The following is an 18,608-nucleotide window of genomic DNA, read 5'->3' as shown; positions in this document are numbered from 1 at the left end:
AGTAATTTAATACTAAAATTCAGAGATCCTGAAAAACCGATCACTGTGAAGGTTTTCCATGAGGAAGTTTATTTAAATTAAGTATATGTGAGTAAAAATTGGAACTTGCTTTCACTGAGTGATTGTTATTTTAGGAATTTTTCTATGTGATTGGATATTTTACATATGCAATAATAATTATAGTTATTATAGTAACATAATAGTGAACAGCTTGGAATCACCAATGAGGCACTGGGGTAGTTAATTTACACGTTTTCCCTTTTATTCTTCTCCACGTGTGTCAAGGTAATATTTTTATCTCCATTCCACATATAAAGAAACTGTTACTCATGACATGTCCAAATGGTTTCACTAGTAAGAGGCAAATTGGACTCAAACTATTCTAACTCTAAGACCTCACACTTTTAAAAAGGTGGACAGATTGTGAGCCCATAATTAATAATACTGCACAAAAGAGCATAGCTAAACAATATTATTCCTGCATGAGCAAGATGATCACTTTTGCATGTGCAGCTGAAGGTAAAATTCATGTAATCCAGTTTCCAGGGACTATATAGGTGTTGGAAGTTCCATCTACAATTTTTGAGATTCCAATTCAACTATTAGGCTAACTTTGATTTCAACCCACTACAACTTTCTCCTCATCAGGCAGAAACAATTTGATTCTGACCAACTGGTCTTTCCCAGGTCCTGTTTCTTTCCAGCCTCTCACGCTTTTACTCACCATCAGCTTTTCTCTGCTGATAATCTGGCCCTGATTCCAGGCTCCTTTTCTGAGCAGAGGGACCAATCTTGTGCAATCCTGTCTCCATGTCAGCCTTTTGAGCTCTAGGCAGGGTCATTCAGTTGCAAGGAACACAGACTCATTCAAGCTGCCTTAATAAATATGTGATTTATAATTGAGAATCACATGGACTGAACCTGGAATAAGGATTTTTTCAGTAAATGAAACATCTCTGGAGACCAGCTTCACTCCATCTCTATCTCAAGAAGTGGTACAGCGTACTGGTGAAGCTAGCCTCACTTCAGTCCACAGCAGAGGGATCTGCAAGGTGTGTGGTCTTGGAAAATGGTTCCATTTTCCCTCTTCTGTAAAATACAGATAATAGCACCTACTCCATAGGCTTGTGATGATTAAATGATTCAATACATGTAGAACAGTCACATTTTGGCTGCATCACAATAAACTGTTAAGTTTGTAAACTTCACTACTGCTTTGCATAAACTTCAGAGTCACCTTTTTTCTTTCTTTCTTTTTTATTGATGAGAAATTCACATAATATAAAATTAACCATTTCAAAATTTACAGTTCCGGGGGCCGGCTCCGTGGCCAAGTGGTTGAGTTCGTGAGCTCCGCTGCGGCAGCCCAGGGTTCGGATCCTGGGTGCGGACATGGCACCGCTGGTCAGGCCACGTTGAGGCGGCGTCCCACATCCCACAACTAGAAGGACCTGCAACTAAGATATACAACTACGTACAGGGGGATTTGGGAAATAAAGAAGAAAAAAAAATTTCCAGTTCCGTGATACTTAGTACATTTACCACGTTATGCAACCACTGCCTCTATCTAGTTCCAAAATGGTTTTATCACCCCAAAAGAAAACCCCATACTCATTAAACAGTCTATCTCCATTTTCCTCTCTCTCCAAGCCCATTTTTTAAAAATTGTAGAGAAAACACATAATATAGAATTTACCATCTTAACCATTTTTAAGTGTACATTTCAGTAGTGTTAATTATATTCACATTGTTGTGCAACAGAGCTCTAGAACTTTTTCACCTTATAAAACTGAAACTCTATACCCATTGAACAGCTCCCGATTTCCCCTTCCCCTTCACCCCTGGGAACCACCATTCTACTTTCTGTTTCTATAAGTTTGACTACTTTAGATACTTCATGTAAGTGGAGTCATGCAGTATTTGTCTCTTTGTGACTAATTTATTTCACTTAGCCTCATGCTCTCTAGCTTCGTCCATGTTGGAATATGTAACAGGATTTTCTTCTCTCTCTTTTTCTTAAGGCTAAATAATATTCTATCGTATATATATATATACCACATTTTCTTATCCATTCATCTGTGGATGGACACTTAGGTTGCTTCCACCTCTTGGCTATTGTGAATAATGTTACAATGAAAATGAGTGTGCTCATAGTCACTCAACTTTTTACTTTCTCTGCAAGTTTTCATTGTTCTACTACACACTTGAATGTATTTATTTCTTAATATTGTTCTCTACTTTATAGGTTTTGGTTATAGCAATAATAACCATTTTAAATTAATCATCAGTAGGCTGATTTAATTAGATGACAATATGAAGCTTCAAATTTTTGCAGCAGATTTATTACCCTTTGTATCAGTTATGATTGTTTCAGTAGCAAAATATGGAAAAGAACAACTCAGACTGGGACTTCTTCACATGACCAAAGATCATGGAGCATAGGTTCTCCTTTTCTGTGAATCTCAGCTCTGCCCTCCAATTTGAGCTGGCTTTGTCCTCGTGGTAACAAGATAATTCCTGGCAATCCAGGGGCTAAAGTCTTCCTCCTTCACAGAGAAAGAGATGACGTCTCTGTCTCTCTCTTTATCAATAGCAAATCTCGACTCCTCCTTTGATGTTTGAAGTAGGACAAGAGCTTATGGCTAAAGTGTCCACACCTGCACCCATCACTGCTGCTAAGGTGTTTTGGCATAAACCAAATCAGTTAGCTAAGTCAGGGGGCACTCGCTGGAAATTCAGAGCCTTCTTTGGAAGAGAGGAAGGGGAAATGAATGTTGGAGAAGCAACCGAGAACAACATATCTGCTTGGGATTTTTCTCTTCCAGCTATAGCTTCTAAAGTCATGTTGCTGTCATCTCACTATATCAGTACAACTATCCTTTCTGAGTCCTCTGGTAGCCCCAGAACATCATGCTTTTTTTTCAGGTCACAGCTCTTCAGGAACTATATATTCAGAATGCTCTGATATTATACAAGAAAGAAACACTTTGCGTGTAACTACATACTCCCATCTGGATGGATATCAGTTAGTGTAACCAAGCATTGAGGCAATTCATAGACTCAATAACTTTGCTCTGACCTTGAGCATTTCTGCTGCTTCCCAAGAACATCTTCATAGGAAAGTGAGGATCTTCCTTCTCTCCTGGGATTCAAACCCAGGTACATAATTCACCGTCATTTATTTAGTTAGCGAGCACATGAGATTTTCATATACACTTCAGAAATGTGAAGGATACCAGGTGTGAAAATTAAACTCTAATATATCTCTGGATTGTATTCACATCTGTATTCATTCACACCACCTTAAATAACAAATACTAAACATATTTTAGTTTTATTATTCTCATTTTATAGGTCAAGATAGTTAGCCTCAGAGTTTGTACTCTTGCTATAAGAAAATAAAAAATGTCACTTAAGTTGCAAGAAGTGAATCAGCAACTAGAACTTAAGTCTTTCTGATTTACAAATCCTCTTGTGGCCTGTTTCAGAGGAATTTCACTCTTGGCTATCTCCTTTTATCATGTCCCATAGTGTAATTTTATTTATAGTTATCTGTTGTCTTACTTGAGCCTGTAGATTACCATTTGGGAAGGTATTTTTTTATTTTGGATGCTGAAAACTGCCAGATTTTGTTGGCTATGGACAAACTCTCATTATCAATTATTTTGTCAGGCTGTCTTTAGTATGCTAATAGAACAAATCAGAAACTAGTTTTTTAAAATATTATTGTAGAGACTGTGTCTTAACTAGCTGTTGACATCCCTCAATGGATTAAATTATATGGTAAGCATCACTCACCAGAAAACAATTAATGGCAGGATTTTACTAATAAAAATTTGAAGTTAGTTGTCCTCACTAGCATTTGAAACTGGAAAAATGAATTCTTGGTTTCTAGTGACAGTTCTCAACTCAGACATTTTAATGCAATGCCTACATTCATGAGGGAGCAGAATATAAATATGGCATTCTCTGAACTTGAATAGCTCTCCTTAGGCATAGTCGCATTATAACAGCCTGTAAGAAAGACTCATTCTCTTGTTGGGAAGTTAGAAGACATTTTGGAAATATTTTCTATGGGCTATAAACAGATTTTATATGTTTTTTTGGTGCCAATTTCGTATATGTTGATTTTGTGCACAAATGTATGTGTGGCATATGTACACGTGTGTGTGTGAGCCTCTCTTTTTGTGCCTATGACAGGATTTTATTGTTTCATAGATATCGTGTTTCTGATTGTCTCAAACCTTGATTTATCATTTATTATACCTAAGAATCCAAGCCTATCGAGTATGTTCTGACCTTACTTGATACTGTTTTCTTTGTTTACTGATTGGTTCTTTATCACTCCTGTAGCTTCAGCGGCCTCATTCTATTAAATCACTTGTTTTCGAATTTAAGACAGCAACAGAGAATTAGATAATACTTAAAATAGAAATGCGCTAGTCTCCTCCACCCTGGAGCTAGCCTCACATGACTGTACATCAGTAAATAAAGTGAAATACATAAGCCCACTGAGCAAGATTTACCTTTAATTAGAGAGTATATTAATGAGATGTTCTGAAATCATTGTGTATATGCACTTAGGTCTAGATATCTATGGAATGGGTATTCTGAGTGTGCATGCAAATACATGATTCTTTGCTTCTTTGATCTGTGCTTTCTACATGGCATTTAAAAATTGTCTATTTAACAACTTCACTAATTCAAAATACAGTTGAGAATCAGAGGTTCAATGAAGCAATCTTTCAAGTATATCAAAAAAGTCACAAATTCATGAACAGAAGAGAGTGTCTTCCCATCTAAGCCTATTCTTTAGATGACTCAATGTTGCTGGGTAGCTGCCATTAATTTGAAGAACAGGTACATGGATGAGAGAGCAAAACAATAAGCAGAGTTGGAAACTGCCTGGGAAGATTTGTTTCTTGTGATTTGTGTACATGAAAGTTACTGGGCACAAACAGATTGAAAGTAGAATCAATATTAGAGAAAGCCACTAGTAAAACCAAGGAAACCAGTGTTGTGTTCTAAAACAGCTTTAGATTGCCCAAGCTTCACAACCAACTCAGGCTTCCAAATTTTTTTTTTCTTAAAGATTTTATTTTTTTCCCTTTTTCTCCCCAAAGCCCCCCAGTACATAGTTGTATAGTCTTAGTTGTGGGTCCTTCTAGTTGTGGCATGTGGGACGCTGCCTCAGCGTGGTTTGATGAGGAGTGCCATGTCCGCGCCCAGGATTCGAACCAATAAAACATTAAGCTGCCTACAGCAGAGTGTGCGAACTTAACCACTTGGCCACGGGGCTGGCCCCTCAGGCTTCCAAATTTTTATAATTTAGAAACAGGCTGTAAAATCTGGTCAACCACAGAAACAAACACACTCCTAAACACTCTCTTCAGATGTGGCTAAGAATAAAAAAGACAACAAAGAGCCCATTAGCCAGAGAAGCTGGGGACTCTAGAAATTTCTACCAGAGCTCGGACTCAGGTCTAACCAAGCAACCTATTCCTAGGACAGGAAGCCCAATTACTGCATATTGGAGAAGGAGAAAGAACTTGTCTTTTTAAGATAGTGGTCACAGAACTTGCTTCTGAGAAAGATGGAGAAATGGGGCTTATGACTCTAGCATGGTATCATGGTCTGGAGAGTTAAAATTAATGTTAAATGTGATCTAGATTATTTGTTTACAAATAGAAATGTCAAATTTTTGCTGCTTCTCTGATCCAGTTACAACGTGAAAAATGATTCATTTTTTGAAACAGTAGTTGTAAAAGAATTTGAAGAACTTGGAAAACAAGCTATTTTTCAGTTTGAAGCTTAAGAGGGAGATAGCACATTTCAATATTTCTAATTAAACTGACAGAGTAGGTGATGATAACATCTGTTTTTTTTGTAATAAAACCTATTGATGTTGCTGACCTGCAGGTTTCTTATCTGTAAAAGACAACAAATGAAGATAAGCAAAGTTAAAAAGGAGGAAAATGGGAATATAGTCACTGCCAAACCGCTAATTCTCTAATTCCAATATTATCTCCTAGAAATTTTTTTAAAGAAATCTTTATTTAATAAACATTAGTTCAATTAATCAATATGAATTTTTCAGAGTGTTTAAGGGGTAGTTAAATACAGATATGAAATGTGCTGCAAAAATCTCTATCTCTCAAAAATATATTCAGGCAAAAATTTACTCTCCTTAACAGAATCTGACTTTTAAGTTACAAGTAAGTGGAAATTTTAATCCATTTGTACCTACTAGAAAATTTTAAAGTTTTGTTTTTAGTGAGTTTCTAAAATAAAAATAAAAAGCATACATGGGGGCCAGCCTGGCTGTGTAGTGGTTAAGTTCATGCACTCTGCTTGGGTAGCCCGGGGTTTGTAGGTTTGGATCCTGGGCGTGGACCTACACACAGCTCATAAATCACGATGTGGTGGCATGCCACATATAAAAATAAATTAGAGGAAAATTGGCACAAATGCCAGCTCAGCGACAATCTTATTTAGGCAAAAAGAGGAAGATTGGCAACATATGTTAGTTCAGGGCCAATCTTCCTCACCAAACAAAGAAAAAAAAACCCAAAAGCATCCGTGAGTGGATAGATAACACTGTTAGCTTTATGTGCAATAAGAACAAGGAAGCCACTTTGTGTCTAATCCTTAAAACCTGACCCAAAAAAGTACACTAAAAGAAATAAACCTGGCTATAAAAACAACATGGTTTACAATGTTTGAAATTACAGAACAGAGTTTTGCAATACAGAAACAAATGTTTCTTAGAAAACAGGCTTATTTCTAAGCAGAGGATTGAATCTGTAATCATCAACTTCTGTGGTTTGACAATAAGATGGAGGCAGTGTGAACAGATGTGTCTACACAAAACAAACACACTAAGAGCTGATCCTTGTAAGCAGCTCAGAAATAAATTAAGCATGAACAACATGATGCTGCTTAACTTGTAATTGTGACAACCAGAACCAAAAATTATATCCAGGCTGGGCAACAGCACGTGTTCTTCCTTCTCTGTAATTATGCTGTTTATTTTCTCATTTTTATATTCCTTTCTGGCTAAAGGAAGTATTCCGTTTAGTATTTGTATTCTTTTCATTTCTACAAGGTCTGCATTTTGTTTGTTTTCCACCGTGTTTAATTTGGACATAATATTGTCTTATCTTTTGACCTTTTGGGCGGATTGTTGCAAGTAAAAACAGTGTTTGATATGAGTAATTTATGCGAATAATGAGTGCGGGATCCTGCCACTAGGGGGAGAGCAAACACAGTTTTGTGAGAGCTGAGACAGAGGGAAGGGAACTAATATGTATGGAGAGTCTACTTTCTGTGGACCATGAGGCTTACCATTTTTACAGATGTTGTGCAATTGTGTAATTCTTACAATAGCTTTGAAGGTAGGGTTTCTGTACTGAAGGATAAATAGACTTTCTGACGCTCAGAAAAGCTGTGATTGGCCCCAGGTGATAAAGTTAGAAAGGATTGGAGCGTGAATTTCAACCCAGGCTTATATCCTTACTCCCCAGTAGGAGCTGCTGATACTTTCTGATAGTAGTAGGAGCAATTGAGAAAAATGATGACAACACTGGGAAGAAAGAGTTTCTGTTATCCCCACTGCTTTCTGACATTCTCTCTCCCACCACATTCACACACACACACACACACACACACACACAGAGCTAGATGTGACACAGACCAGAAATCGCCATAGGTGGGATCAGGAGCACTAAACTGCCGGCTTGGCTGGCCAGACGTCATCTACTGTGGGGATCTCTCTCCTGCTGGAAATGGAGTACTCATTGAAAGTCAGAGCTGGAGGGGAGCAGAGTTGGAGATGAAGACAGACTTTCTTTTCAGCAATTGTGAGAAATGCAGAGATATTTTTTATAGTTGAGGACCTGGATACATTTAGCTTCCATTGCACCTTCACATTTATTTATTTATTTATTTGGTGAGGAAGATTGGCCCTGAACTAACATCTTGTTGCCAATCTTCCTCTTTTTTTGCTTGAGGAAGATTGCCACTGAGCTAACATCTGTGCCAATCTTCCTCTATTTTGTATGTGGGATGCTGCCATAGCATGGCTTGATGAGTGGTGTGTAGGTCTGTGCCTGGGATCTGAACCTATGAACCTTGGGCCACCGAAGCAAAGCTTTCGAACTTAACCACTATGCCACCAGGCTAGCCCCACTTTCATGTTTTTTATGTTTGATACATTATTGTCTGTAATCTTGCTTTAACAATGCCTAAGCACATGTGGTTTGGGGCTGTCCAAAATGTCATCTTTTGCTAGTTTTTCTGGGTAAAATTCAATGTTAATGAGGTCGTATATCAAATAGCATTATCACTTACTAACAAGACTTAAATAGATAAAGGTCTATTTGACTGGGAAATTTCCTAAAAATTTCTTTGTTAGCATATCAGTTTTTCTTTTAGTCTTAATGAAGGTATAAGGATATATCCGACACCTTATATTTGACATATGGTGAGTGCCTCAATAGCCAACTTATTTTTCCCCATAGTGTACCATTGTAGACTAGAAGGACTTTTCTAGCTACTGATTATAACCAGAGTTATTTTTATTATACACAAATTACAAAAAACAAAATGAATACTAGTTCTGTATGTTTAAAGTTCGAAAGCGGGCTGACACTTACATGAGCTACTGGAAGTTCAAAGAAAGATTAAAAAATTCTGAGCCTTTGTTTTTATATATTACAAACAGAACATCTGCTTTCAGAGAATGCATCTGTGACATCACTATTATAAAGCATTACAGAGGCAAAGGTTGAAAAAGTATCTGTAGCATTTGTAATACAATATTCTTAACCCGTGTAAGGGAAAAGTTTAATTAAATATAGAAAAAAAAGAGACTGTTTTGCTATTCTCTTGCTGTCTTTTCTAGACATCTGGAATGTGCATATTGAATTCTATTACAAAAAATGCTAATGAAGTGAAAAATTTCTCTGTAAGCAGCACGCACGTAAACACACACACACAAACACAAATTTAAAAAAGGAAAAAAAGTAAGCCCTAGTGAATTTCAAGCTCTCTTATGTCAACCAACATTTAATGTCAAAATAATCTCAGTACAGCAAGATAGTGTAAACAGTCTCTGTTATTCACTGTACGGGATTCGATAGGCATAGCTTAAGTTCTATGTCCTTTCTTTATTTGCTATTTGGTAAAAGCCCTGATGCTTAAATACAGTGTAACTCTTTTTTTAAAAAAAAATTGAATAGCCTTTAAGTCAAGTTTATTTTGATATTTATTGCTGTTCTTTTGATAATCTCATCCTAACAGTTGCAAAGCCACAAGTGACACTTAGATGTCCGTGGCATGTCAGGTAAATTATTTTATTAGCACCCTTCCACTTGTGGTCTTCTTTATGCACTGCAGAGGCAAAGAACTAAAAACTACATTTCCAGGACCACTTAGTAGCAAGAGTTCTGGATGTAACTCAGGTTCTACTGATTATGTGTTCTCATGCAAGACTTGAATTCAGAATTGACCTAAGTGGAGAGACAGGCCTAGTGTCAGTCTGGCTGGAGTAGTGCAGCCTGGAGCCAGCCATTCTGGCAGAGCATCTTTATTCTTGGATCACAGCAGGTGATGCATCCCCCAAAGCAACAATTGCAGTGGTGGGTCTCTGATCTCCAGTTTCCAGATAAGATTTTGTAATCATGAAGTCAGAGTTTGGGAGAGCAGTGTCCTGCTTTAGTTTCCTGATTTTGTCACAGGCAGTTCAGTGGTCAAATCTATGATGTAATTTTGGATTTATTCAAGGAGGCCCAAATATTGATTTTGTTAGCACTCAATACCTTTTGAGTACCTTTCTGCGTGAAATGGCTAGAGGAGTTTCTGTTAGCTGCAACTGATATTGCAGCTGACTGATGCTGGTGTTTTCACAAAATGATTCAGTGGCAAAATGAGAAAAGCCTAAGAATTTCTGAAGCCTTGCAAAAATTACATGTTAGGATAGACTATCAAAGAGAGAGAGAAAGAGAGAGAATCCCAATATGCTTCATCTGAGGACTAGAGTAGAGCAAGAGAATTTGAAATGATTTAAGAGATAAATGGGAGATAACTCAGAAGCAAGAGTAATTTAGCCTCGGTAGCTAATTTCAGTTACCCAGAAAAGCAAACTCTCTGCCTACATATCATTATGTTTTAAAAGATGAAAACGCCTCCGTGACATTCCTCTTTACAAATGAATATATTTTTCTAAACAATCTTTGTTTTGTAAAGAAACGTTTGCAAAAGTAAGGCTCTCAAGTTAATGTTCTTCATCTCAGCATCATAGGTTTGTGAATTCCCTCAAGTGACCTCTCACACTCTGAAATTAAATGAAAAATGTTGTCTATGTAAATATGGAAAATTGTCAATTGAATTATCTTCTAATGTAAGTGATCTCCAGATTCTCGAAAAGATCCCATGGTCCAAAGGCCAAGAAACAAAAAGAATTCTATAGACCATACATGAAAATCACTCTTTCTACGTCATGGTTGTACTTCCTAAATGCATGAGAAAATCCCATGACCATGTGATATTATGTTTAATTTTTGTCATAATTTTGTGTAAAGCATTCAGGATAATTCTTCAGCCTTTGATAATAACTTGATGATGGAAATATTTAATCCCTGTTTTATGTCCAGTTTAATATAAGAGGCCAGAGGCCTTCGTTTAGCTCTTAATCATCAGCATCATATTTGAGATAAAGAAAAAAAAGTCACTGATTTACTCAACTGAAAAATTGCCTTAAAATTTAGGCAACTTATAGAATTATTTTCTATGATTTGCAATATTAATTGTATTTATTTTTAAAAAGTTCAAATCAATACAATCATCACATAGTGGCTTAACAGAGATAAATCTCATAACGTTGAGTGAAAGCAAGGCACATAGTATATGATTCCATATATGTAAGTTTCAAAAGGAGGTAAAAAAAGTCTGTGATGTTTCTTTTGGAATGGAGATGTCTGGTCATATTTGGCAAGAGTTCAAAGGGTTTCTCTGGCATCAGTAATGTTCTATGTCTTTATTTGGTTGTTGGTTATATGCCTATGTTCTCTTTATGATAATTAATTTCACTGCACACTAATGACTTACCCAATTTTATTTATTTGTGTTATACTTCAGTAAATATACTTTACAATTCCTAAATAAGAAATTCACTTCTCCTCGATCAAGCTCTGTGGATTCCCCTTTCTTTCACCATATTTTCCTTCCTGCCTTAAACCTCTCTAATATTCTGCCAAACATCATCATTTATCTTTAATCACATTTGAGGTCACACCCAGTGTTCTAAGGGAAGAGCTCCCTTAAGATATTTGCTCTGGGCTTTAGCTTAAGGAAACCTATGGGCTTGCTTGTGGGCCAAGTGGGAAGTGGGAGGTAACAGTGTTCTCATTTGATCTTTTATTTATTTGTCATTTGATCTTTCATTTATTTGGAATCATCCTCTTCATTCCCAAGATTAAAAAAATTCTATAAAATAAATTTCATACTCGTCTCTCCGGTATTTTATTTGTCACGTATCTTAGATATGGAAGAGAACTACCTAGTGAATTTTAGTCTGACATGTTCTATTTTATAGACTAAGTATGCAAAATTAGAATTTCAGATGCTACATCTTCCTAGGTATCAGTACCTACATTTGAGAAAAACTGCTACTTATAAAATAGTGTCTATTCTTAGAGTGACCTCAGGTCTAAAAAGGTAAATTTGTCATTTAGGTGAAAAATAGAGCCTGTAAGAATACACATCCTTTTTGCAATCAATAATGATTTTTTACAAACCTTTTAAATTTAATGATAAACATAAATGATCATTAATTCTAAGCAGAATTAAAAGAAATACACATATCTAGATATAAGACCCTTTTAAAATACATTTTTAGAAATAATCTTAAAATCCTCAACTATAGTTTAATCTATCCTAAATTTTTTCTAAGATGATATCAATTGAATTTAACCTGTGTTTGAATATAAAGAATTTTACCTGCAGGAACTGTCAACATCTTATATCAAAATTCTGTCAAGTCAGTTCTCTCCATTTGTCTTCTGTCCATCATAACCACACTAGTTACATTTTTACACTATTAACTGGTGAAAGAGATAAGCTAATTTGCTTTTCTAATCATTGCTAATCAGAATGACCAGCAATACCAAATAAACTCCAAGGCATATCATTCTTTTTTAGGAAAATGTAATTTTGAGCTCAAGTTAACTCGGGAAGCGCTGCAAACTACAACTGTCTCTTGAATACTTACAACTCACATTGGTTTACTAAAAGTTCCAAAAAGATTTTCAGAAACACTTGATTAACTTTCTTTAAGCATGTTCTAAATGTATCTTCCATAGAAATCTTGTTTTATAGAACACCTCTTAAGATCCTACTTATGTACTCTGTAGAATACACTGAATAACTCTGATATAAATCACTAAAGAATCGTTACTCACTTCTGCTATTTCTCCAACACTGTATACTGGGTTCAGGGTACAGAGCTACATACCATTGCATATATCCTCAAAAAGCTTACAAGATAATGACATGCTGTCTTTATCTTACATCTTCCCTCTCACCTCAGTGTAGAAAAGAAAGAGCTCAGCTTTTATAGTATGTGGAAAAGTCTTGTATAAGTCTTTCTCCCTCAATATCCAATTTCTTTGATAATTAGTATTTATGATGTCAAAATAAGGGTTTCTAATTATTAACTTTAGAACATAGACAAATATATACTTTAGGAATTTTCCTAGTTTTCTTAGCAACTATCACCAATGTTTGTGCTATGGTTTTTTTTTAAAGATTTTATTTTTCCTTTTTTTCCCAAAGCCCCTTAGTTGTGTATTTTTAGTCATGGATCCTTCTAGTTATGGCATGTGGGATGCTGCCACAGCATGGCCTGATGAGTGGTGCCATGTCCTCACCCAGGATTCGAACTGGTGAAACCATGGGCCACCTCAGTGGAGCGTGAGAACTTAACCACTTGGCCACGGGGCCGGCCCCTGTATTATGATTTTGATGAAACTACCTCTTTCCTCCAGGTATAAATCCAAGCTTTACAATGCATATATAGATGTAGACATTGCAGAATTAAGATATTTTTTTTTCCTATATTTACGCTTTTAATAGCATTTCTTCTAGTGATGAATAGAAAAATGATGAATAGAATATTTGGGCAAGTACTTAACTACTAGCCAGTCAAAAAGAGCAGAAGGTAGTAGAATTAGGAGGAAAATTAAGTTATTCAAGGTATCCCAAAGAAAACAATGACCTTCATGCTCCCCACCTTAAGGGAGTTTATTCACTTTGTTTTCTATGGTGGTGTAACAATAATGCAACTGGAACTCCCTAGACTTGTGCAGTGTGTTGGGAATATTCACAATCTTTCAAATGAAATATTATAATTATAATAATTCAAAGGAAATATGCATACTCTTTGGGATAGTATCACGGAAGAATTTCATAGAGTGAAGTGGTTAAGTACCCAATCTTGGTGCTGAGAATCACTGACAGTTAGAGCCAGTCTCTCTGTGCCTCACTTTTCTCATCTGAAAAATGATAATAGTACTGCTATTTAAGTCATTTAATGCCAAGAAAAGAACCTGATGTAAGGAATATTAGTTTTATTACTTCTAAATGCTTTCTCTGGTTACCAATGCTTAGAACATATTTGGAGTTGTGAGATGACTTCATAGCTAATATTCATTCATTAGCATAGAAAATATGAGGTGCTTACAATGTGATTTGTAAAGTTCTGAGAGCTGAAAATACCCCTGTGATCATGATGCCAGGGTCTCTGCTCTTGGGTAGCCCATACTCTACTTAGATGTAGGTAGACAATAAATAATTTGAATGTGATAACAGAATTAAAACCCAAATGATAAGCTGTCTACTATCTGAGAATGTGAGAAAATAGAAACTATAAAGAAAGGGCTGATGTCAAAATGGAAAGCTGGAAAAACAGAGTATGTGGACAAGTATTTAACTACTTACCAGTCAGAGAAAGCAAAAGAGAAAAGAATTAAGTAGCGTATTTGAGAAACAGGAAGTTCAGTGTGGCTGGACACTAACAAGTTTGATGAAATGAAATCATTGGTGAATAAAATAGACATGATTCTATCTTTCTGGATGTCATTGACTAGTATAGTATTAACATTTTAATTTTAGGAAGGCTTATTGATTTCAAAGAATCCCAAATGAAACTAGTGTGTTGAACTGAGGAATATCAAGTTAAAGGGTTAAAATATGACCCAGTAGGGGAAAATTAATTCAGGTGTTGTTTATAACGCTCAACCTCTTCAAATGTGTTTCTTCATCTATAAGGTGGGGATAGTTGCAATTGTCCTGCCTATCTCCTACAGTTATTGGGAGGATCAACACTGATGATACATCAAGAACATTCTGCAAAGTAGAAAATGGTAAGCCTGTTAAAAAGAAACAACAGGCCCAAAATGGAGTCACTTATGCTAAGCCCCATCAAGACTTAACACCTCACCTACTTGTAGTTTAAGTCTCTCCCAGGAATGGAATTTTAAACTCATCAGTTTGGAATTTCCTGATCAACACCAGTGAGGTAATCTGCCTGATAAGACCCCCTGCTTTCCTCTAAGGGAAGGTGACATTGCCTGAAATAACCCACTCTCAATTTCTTTGTCCCACTATCTTTCTGCCTATAAAAGCCTTTCATTTTATACAATTCCCCTGAGCTCCTTTCTGTTTGCTAGATGGGATGCTGCTGGATTCATGATTCACTTAACAGAGACAGTTAGATCTTTAAATTTACTCTTTTGAATCTTTGTTCTTTAACATTACAAATACCTGATTTTTTATATAAGATGATTTACTACCTCACTGCTGTCTAATCTATTACTATCTCATTGAGGCCTACCCCATTGTACTTTTTAAAATTAAAAACAATCTCTAGAAGTCTCCCTCCACCTTACACGATTTTATATGTTTTTCCATAGCCTTTGCACACTTATCACTCCCCATATAATAAAGGTAGAAATTCTTATCTATATGATCACTGCGTTATTCTTCATTTCTAGAACAGTATCTTACATGAAGGACATAGTTAATAAATACTTATTGTATGAATGAACTAATGGAAAAAAGAGTTTAGTTTACACACCACTCAACTTCATTATAAGAATTATTCATTACATTATTAGTTAACATATGTTAAAATAGACAAGGAAGACAGAGTTATTCTCAAGGTCAAAAGGAGACTAGGCAAAGAGGAAAAAGAAATGGCCCAGAGGACACTCGTCTTGATTCTTTTTACATGACATCAAAGCACTTCTCTGAATTGTAGTTCCTCTCTCTGTCAACTATACACAATTATGCCTTCTTACTCTACTTTACGGATTGGTTAAGGGGATAAAATTGGCAAGCAATATGAAAGCTCTTTGAAATTACCCAGCTTATACAAATACAAAGAATTCTGTCATAAATGAAGATAACTAAGCTGAAAGAAAATGTAGACACCTAGCTATCAAGTGTCCTGCGCTGGACTGGAGGATCATAGTTTTTAACAATTGTCTACTTAATGTGTTAGTCTCAGCACAATTTGACTTTATATGTTGCTTTAGAGAAAAACAAAACAAAACTATTTCCTAACTGAAATAATGATCTTCTTTTAAAGTTGTTTAGCTTTTACTGTATTTCAACCCTAATGATTGGATTTTACTTCTTTAATCAAGATAGTATATTAAAAGAATGAGTAGGGTTTTTTTTATACTAAGCAAATTATACTAGTAACTAGTTTGTAATTTGTGATTGTGCATGATTCTGATAGTGGAGAAATTTCATTACAGGTAGGTTGAAGAAGCAGAATGCATGTGCATTTGCATGTCTGGATGCAAGTAAATAAATAGTAAAGCTCATTGATAACAGAGGCCATTATAATTTGAATAAGATTATATTCTCTCTAGGAGAGATAAAGGGTAATGAAAGACAATTCAGAGCTAGTTTGTTATTACTTCATCAAATACCTCAGCCTCAGGCTGATAAACCTCGCTTGTATGGTTCTCTTGAGACATTAACGACAACGATGCTGCCAACCATTTGTGGTGATTTCTAAAATCATTAATATCACTATTTAAATGAGTTTGTGATGTAGTATAACACAGGGTAGAGCCAGAGGTGAAACTACTACACACACTTTCATAAAACATAAGAAGTGAGTTATGGGAGACACTAAGATGAATTGTATTCAGCCTGGACAGATGAAATAAAAAGATAATTTCTCACTGAAACTAACAATGGGCCTTACTGACATATTAATTATGTTACTTATAAGAACTCAGAATTAAATAGCAACTATTTGCTTATGTCCTATTAACCAAATTTTAAAATAAGTGCTTATAATTAGCAAATGCTAATTATATTGACTCTTTACAGATTATATTTGTATTTATTGTCTTTATTGCTCCTTAATATCCCAATTCATTGTGTATAATCTTCCATGACCATAGATCTATAGATAGTTATTTCTGAAACATGATCTCCAGATTACTCTAAATGTGGAGCAAAGGGTGATTTTGCACTTTGTTTTGTTTGTTTTTACTTCGTGTCTGTTCAATAAGAGGGTTGGTTTCATTTTGCCAGCATTCATTTGGATATGACATGAAATATACAAAAAGGTTTTACAGTGCGTAAATAAATAGCATTGGAATATCCTTGTTTTAAGCAGATATGTAAGATTCAATATATTAGCTTGAATCTGACAGACACCACTTTGAAAATTGTCCTTATTTTAAATTCCAAACTGCTATCAGTAATTTCCCAAACCTTAGAGTCATGATAGCTTTTAGAAACTGAGCTGCTTCCTGTGGATTATTAATTATGACAGTAACTCAATAGAATATATCACTTTAAAGAAAGGATTTTTAGAGAAGGAGCAAAATATTAATTTTTGAAAAATATGAGGCTTATTGATGGGAAAAATCGGTAAGAATATCTACAAGATAGGATATTCTTTCAGAAGAGAAATTTTCACTGACATAAGTTATTTCACTAAAAATCTTAGTCACATGGAATAATAAATAGTGCTGTATAACTATTTACATATGCCTACATAAAATAAAAACTAATTACAAGAGTTACAATATTCCAGATATCTGTAAAGTCCATAGAACTTATCATATACCTACCAACATTTATTATATCATCTCATTTTTTTTGTTATTTTATTTTTCAATGGCTCTTATTGCATAATAAAAAACATTAATTACCATGACCCTAGCCAAACCCTCTGCCCTCGTACAGACTGCGCTTGGATGGAGTTGCTTGTGGATCCACAAACTGATCTGTTAAGTAGTAGCATTTGACAGTTTACTTTTTTGGGTAAAACTTAACCTCACTGTGTGAACATTCAGTTATTTTTCTTACCTTGGCCTGCTTCTTGCCTTGCCACTCTTCCGGCTTCTGTGTTCAGGAGCAGTTTTCAACATGTATTTGTTAGTTCTATCCACAAACGAGCATCTCTTCTTTTCCACTTTCCCAGCCAAGGTTCCCTGCCGCAGTAGGCAGTCCTTAATTTTGTTCCTACTTGTGCTTTAGTCTGACTATCCATTGTACCCTTAGCTCATTTATCTTGTTCTCAACCTTTGGCCTCAATAATGGATTGTTTACCAGATTCCAGCTCTGATTTGCTGGCGCTGACACCTGACTCACTGGACGGCTCATACCTGGACATTACTGCACAACTTGGCAGCCTGCCCCCGCCACCACACATGTGTCCGGTCCCGACAGGCTCCTGATTGCCCTATGCTTTTCTCCAGGCTCACACTTCACAGTGCTGACATTAAAGTTCTCCAGTATTGTGCCCAGTAAACTCTACCAGAGTTATCTTACAATAATTTCCACCCTCATTTCATGCTTTATCTATTTTATGCTATTCCATCATCAGAGAACACATCCTATAGTTTTCTCCATTTCCATGTCTTCACTTATGTGCATTTATTCTTCTGCATAATAGTTAGTGTCTAGCTGTTTTCTCCTTGTTTTTCTCCATCAACCTCAACTGATGGTTATTTTATTTCTTAATCACTTCTTGAAATTTTTCTTCTCTACTGCTCTATTTACCATTGACACCATTCAGGTTTTCATCGTTTCTCATTTGGATCATTTCAGGGTCTCCTTACTAGTTTTCCCGGCCTCAGCATTACGCCTTAAATGTCATCTTCCATCCAGGTGCCACATTAATCTTTGTAAATAGTTTATCTGGCCTTATCAATAGCTTCTTTAACATCTTTCAAAGGCTCCTTACTATTTGCAGGAAAACCAAAACAGAAGCAGGAGATAGTCTTAAATTACAGTGACTTTATAATTTATTGTCCAAATTAGGACAGATATAAGTGAAAAGGAATACTATTTCTAGCTGTGCCAGCATAAAAGGAAAAACCTGGCTGGCGCCGTGGCCAGGTGGTTAAAGTTACATGTGCTCCACTTTGACAGCCCAGATTCATGGGTTTGGATCCCAGGTGCAGGCCTACTCTACTCACCATCCATGGTGTGTCAGTGTCCCACATATAAAGTAGAAGAAGACTGGCACCAATGTTAGCTTAGGGTTAATCTTCCTCAAGCAAAAAAAGAGGAAAGAT

General features: G+C 35.8%; 1 protein-coding gene across 1 annotated transcript in view; it reads right to left on the bottom strand.

The window, feature by feature from the left end:
- Positions 1-17,574, bottom strand: part of PIK3C2G (phosphatidylinositol-4-phosphate 3-kinase catalytic subunit type 2 gamma) — a 514,208-nt gene extending 496,634 nt beyond the window's left edge. Inside the window, exon 1 of the mRNA XM_070494347.1 lies at positions 17,395-17,574. The gene's annotated coding sequence lies outside the window, so the exon portion shown is untranslated. The remainder of the gene's footprint in view (positions 1-17,394) is intronic.
- Positions 17,575-18,608: the final 1,034 nt, after the last annotated feature.

This window comes from Equus asinus, chromosome 22 (genome assembly GCF_041296235.1).
Source record: "Equus asinus isolate D_3611 breed Donkey chromosome 22, EquAss-T2T_v2, whole genome shotgun sequence".
Lineage (NCBI taxonomy): Eukaryota > Metazoa > Chordata > Mammalia > Perissodactyla > Equidae > Equus > Equus asinus.
Note: the sequence above shows the minus strand (reverse complement) of the source record. Positions and strands in the feature narration are given on the sequence as shown.